The sequence below is a fragment of the Diabrotica undecimpunctata genome, chromosome 7, assembly GCF_040954645.1.
Source record: "Diabrotica undecimpunctata isolate CICGRU chromosome 7, icDiaUnde3, whole genome shotgun sequence".
Taxonomy (NCBI): Eukaryota; Metazoa; Arthropoda; class Insecta; order Coleoptera; family Chrysomelidae; genus Diabrotica; species Diabrotica undecimpunctata.
In genome coordinates, this window is record NC_092809.1 from 138,872,154 (window position 1) to 138,878,164 (window position 6,011).

The window sequence follows — 6,011 nt, forward strand, 5'->3', positions numbered from 1 at the left end:
CTAATTCGAAGAAAAGAAAACGCGTGTGCTTGGGTGCAGAGGTGATAACAAGAGCCGATGTTGAAAAAATTTTAAGTTCAAATACAACAAAAAAATATAAACCAGAAAAAAAAATTAAAAAGATTTACAAAAAAAAAATTGCTGAAAGCAGTTCCGAAAATGATAATAGTTCTTGGTACAGTGATTCAAGCGAAAACAGAATTGTTGAATTTGACGAGCTACGCAAAAGTGATTTGGAAGAGTTTGATGAAAAAAACCCTACTGACAAACTTACATTTACCAAAATACAAATTGGGGATTTTGTATTAGTAAATTTTCCTGGAAAAAAGAAAATGTTCAAATATGTTTGTTTGGTGAAACAACTGATCAATGGTGATGAAGCCGAAGTAACAGGCTTGAAAAGGCTCACAAATAAGTGCCATTTTATTTTAAAACCCAACGATGTCTGCACTATTCTACTGTCGGACATAGAAACAAAACTACCTGTTCCAAAAATATCAATAACTGCTGATTACGAAAAGTATATTTTTGAGACTGCACCTGAAGTGTTTGAAGCATAGCATAAGTATTTTTTCCAATTATTATTATTTTTTGTTACTGTTAACAGGATTTATTCATTCTGGTACGTTTAGTTTATGTTTTTATTTTAAATAAATATTTTTCAGTCAAAATATCTGAAATTGTTTTGACTCTCTCCTAAAAAATATTTCGTAGCATTTTTTTCTTAATATTTTATTAAAGTTAAGCATAAAGAATAAAGATTACATATATGTAGGATTTCTGCACTAGCCCCGTATGGAACACTTATTATTATTAGCAAAAATAATGGCACATTCTGCTCTTACCCCGGATCAGTGGGGCAAGTGCGTAACATGTACTTGCGAAAAAAAATGTATAGGCAAATTTGGTAGGTAATGTATTTTTGTTATCTAAATAGTTTTAATTGGTCGGTTAATAATCACAATTATACGACAGAAGTTTAAAAAAATCTTAATTTGAAAGAGGCAATTTTTGTAGTTAAATGAATATTAACTATGAATTTTTTCGTTCGCACTTGCCCCATCTAACCTTATTATAAACAAGAATAAGTGTGAACGGAGTTGGTAACATTTTGGGCGGCAATAAGCACAAACTCAAGTTTTGATCTATATGTAATCCTAAGTTTTTAAAGTTCTCTTAAATTCTATTGAAGAATTATCAATGGTGATCATATGAGCAAAATTTCTCAGAAATGTTGCTTTGTGTAACTGGAGCAAACACTATACCTACAGATTAGTTGCTATTAAGACGAAGACTGGCTAGAAAAAAATTGCGAAAATTTTTCTTAATCATAACTAATTGTAGCCACTGCCTGTTTAAACTTATCAAGCTTAAAGGATAAGTAGGTATGAGTGTCATGAGAAAAATAGTACTGATTACAGGAAAGAAAATTAGCAGGAACTTTGAGATATACATACTAAATATTTTGAGACCCAATATGTAGCCCTGTAGTACCTCTTTATTTGTTTTAAGATAGTTTGATATCTTACTATTTTAATTTTTCGCTTGACTTCTATTATTGAGACAACTAAATAGCATATCAAATGCCCGCTTAGACATGTCAATATACTTTAACATTAAAATCAGTAGAGAATGTTTAGGCGCATCAAAAGCTTTCGAATAATCCAAAAGAATCAGCAATGTAATTAAGTCATTATCGCAGACACCGAATATGTCATCAGTTATTTTTAAAAGGGCACTAGTACAGCTGTGATCCTTTTTAAAACCAGACTGTTTTGTGGCAGACTTTTAAGTTTATCTAAGTGAAGCTATAGCGATTTTTTTAAAAATAAGCAGTATGCTAATTGGTCGTATTTTATTAAATCCTCTTGGATTATTCGCTATCGGTAACAATACAATTTTAGCAATTTTCACGTCGATGATAACTCTGCTCTTATAATGCAAACGTTAATACTATTTGTCAAATTATGACAAATATTATTAATAAAAAATCAAACGCACATATCAATTTTAGCATATTTATTTTGTTGCATCTGGAAGCAGCACTCTTTGTACTTTTATTGATATTTAAAATGTTACTTTCTTAAATACAAAAAACTGCCTATGTCTATAATCTATCGATGACTTCCAGATTATTATATATGCAAAAAATTATAACAACATGCAGAACACTAATTAGACCTTGTAACAACCTACGAACGTGAGACCTGCCTTATCACTTAAACAAAAAAGTTACCACACTTGAGAGGAAGAGATTAAGAAAGGTACCGAAAACGTACAAGAGGATAATAGTATATAAAGGATAAGTCAGAGGCTGTTATGGCTAGGAAATATCCAAAAGAATAGAAGACACAAAAGCAGGAATTGGTGCAATAAAACCAACAACAGAGAAAATAGCTTGACAATCATGATACAAGAAATATCTAAATAAAACAAACAAACAAAGACGTATTTTCTCAGCGGTATAGATACAAAAGATGTCTAAGAATAATTTAAATCTAGAGGGAAATAGAATTCGGAACTGATGAAAATGGAAGGGTAGTGCTAAATAATAATAAATAACTAAAGAAATATACACAATTTATCATAGGTAACCAAACTGAACAAATAAACATATATAAATAAAAATGAGGAACCACCAAATAAAAGTAATCAGATGATGGTAAACCAAAAACTATCAAAAACATCAAATTTGCAGATGACACACAAATTATTTCAAACTCTAATGAATAACGTGATATGTGATATGATATATTGGTGAAAACTCAATTAGACTATTGAAATTTCCAAGGAAATATCAAATTGTCTTAAGCACGTTTGATTTTTATTAACTCTGTAAATTACTATTTAAATAAAGAAATGATAAATGGATGCAATTTGTATCAAAAGTAAACTAAACAAAATATCCTTCCCGAAAAAATAAACAATGGTTCTAGCAAAGGTTAGAAACAGAGCTCTCCATAAATCTTAACAAAATACATAAGCAGAAAATTTTATGCTCCTTTTATCGTCTTCGTAGCGTCCCAGAAAAAATTTCCCGCACTAAAAAGCGATATTCCCAAAGAATTATGACCACAATAATTTTACCGTGAATAGATAATCAGACAAGCTAGTGTTCTTTGTAAACAGTGCGAAGTTATAAGATGACAAAAACTGATAAGGTTAAAATAAAACATTTTACACCAAGAAAAATACACAACTCAAAGATAATCTTTAATTATAGTGGAAAATAGTCTTCCAGTATAGTGTAAATATTAATTAATACACATAGTGAAACAGAGAGTATGAAATTCTTAAAATAATTACAAATTCTATTTCAACATTCCTTAACACTCTAATGATCCTCATACACCCTAACTTTTAGACAAAATCGGCAAGGTCTTATTCATCAATATAGTCTTATTTTAGTACGATACTGGTACACTTCTTTATAATCAGTTTTATTGAAACAGCAAACAATATTATAATACTTGAAATTCTGTTTTATTATAATACTTCCTATTTGTACACATTTTCTAACGTTCTAGAACCTGCGAGACAATATTGCGATGAGATCTAGAATATTCTAGAGTTTTAAAACTTCTTCTTTTTTGTCAAGGAACGTATTCTATATAGAATTAATCTTACGGAACTGTGTAAGAATACACTAATTTCAATGCTTTCAAACATTTTTAATTTTATATCTGATTAATCTCTTAAGTTATATTGTTTACAAGAAACCAATTTTACCAAATATCATATTCTATTCTTTAAAAATATTGCTGGTTACAGCTCCAGTAGTACTATACATACATTTTCGGGCAAGCTGCGGAACGTATTTAAATATCCATTTAGAGTCAATAGAAATCAGTTTTTGTGTCCCTATAAGACAGTTATTTCTTCTTCTTTTTCTTCTTCCTCTTTTTATGTCGATATGACTCTGTCTGTTTTTTAATGTGCCTCCAGTAAATTGTCGTTCCATCTTTTTCGTGGTCTTCCTACTGATCGTCTTCCTATTGTGTAACCGTCTCTTATTGTCTTTACTACTCTATTTGTTGTCCTTCGGCTTGCATGATCGTTCCATTCTACTCTTCTATTTCTTATCCAGTTCTTGATGTTCTCCACCTTGCATGCATCTATGTCGTATATATGTACTTCTAACTCTGTCGCATAGTGTCTTACCATCAATTCTTCTAAGTGTTTTCATTTCTACTGTTTCTAACATACTTTTTGTCTTCTATGTGTCAATATATCATTATTGGTTTGATGACTGTTTTGTGAATTCTGCCTTTAATTTATTTCCCGATATTTTTATTTCTCCATATTGTTTCATTCAGATGGCCTGCGGCTCTGTTTACTCCAATCACTTGATCTTCTACTTCAGTTTCGATCTTTCCGTAGCTAGAAACTGAACTTCATCACTTGTTCTATTATTTATTCCTCCAGCTCCAATTATCTACATCTTAGTCAATTTGTTATTGTAATCATGCATTTGTATTTTTTGGGGAAATTAACATGTTAAGTTTTCTGACGGTTATATTAAACTAGTAACTTTCCCTATCGCATACGACAGAGGATCCAATCAATCGTCATCTACATTCAGTGATTAAATTTTTAAAATAATAAACTTCTAAATAATAAAATGAACTAAAAATCAATACAGCAAAGTTACCTTATATTTACCTTATTTAGATTTTATTTTATTTTGGTAAAGCATTGACATTTGTTAAACGTCATTTTTATAGTAAGTGTGTCTTACTCAGTGACATATAATAAAAATATATTATACGTCATTGACCTTACCTTACAATTACAGTAACGTATATTTTAAACAATTTTGGAACAGAATAATTACTGTGAAGTAGTAAAATTTCTGATTAACAATATTTGAATCATCAATTTGTAGAATGAACTAACAATAAATCAACCGTATTTTTTCAAGAACAAAATATGTTTGAAATGTCAAATGTTGGTAGTTCAGATTTCTTTACTAGGTGGCGTAGTTACCTTACTGGACAAACAGTGTGACCTGTCATCGTAGCCTTTTATATAGATAGATTGGTGCAGCATACATTGTAAATCGTCTTCACTTTGAGAGAGTAGTATTGCGTCGTCTGCATAGCAGATTAGTTTAAGTTGGTTTTCTCCCATTTTGTATCCTTTTTTAGTTCTCTACCTCCTTTAATTTAACACTGTCAAATGCCATCTTAAAATCCACGAATCCATGATCTTCCTGACCTAAAACCTTGTTCTTCTTCTGCTAGTGATATAATTGCATTCAGTTTATTTGTTATCACTTTGTTAATTTTAATGTTGTGTTTAATAAAAGAATTCCTTTGTAATTTTCTGGGTCCGATTTGTCTCCCGTTTTTAAAGAGAGGTATTAGGATGATTGATTTCCATTTTTGAGGAATTCTGTTTTGTTCTATTATTTTTTGGATTAATTTTAATAGTTGTTTGGACAGGTCTGGTCCTCCGTACTTTAGGAGTTTGTTCGGTATTCTGTCCTTTCTTGGTGATTTTCTATTTTTTTAAATTCCTTAATGCTTTCTTTACCTCTTCCCCCTCAATATTTATTTCTTTGTTTGTCGTCACTTCTGGTGTTGGTGGTTCATTATCGTAACCTTTAGCAAATAGGGATCGAAAGTGGTCTACCCATGTTTCCTTCTGAATGTGTTTTTATTAGTTTATTTATCTATTTTTTTTGCCTTCTAATCATTCTTCATATTTCTTTTTGTGTTCTGTAGAAGTCGTGTTTCATTTATTTTGCCAGTGATTCCTTTTTATTTGTCTAGATTAAGCTTTCGTTTTATTTCTGATTCGTTTATAGTGGTTGTATGCTGTTGTGTTTGTTGTGTTTTGTATTGTAAAAAGGCTGTCTTCTTTTCTTCACATTTTGTCCTTACTTTTTCTATAAACCATGGGGTTTTCTTTTTCGATACATTAGTTTTAGTTACTTTTCTCTCTTCAAGGGATTCTGTTGCTGCGTTAATTATGTTATTTTTGAGTATTTTCCAGCTGTCCTCGATGTT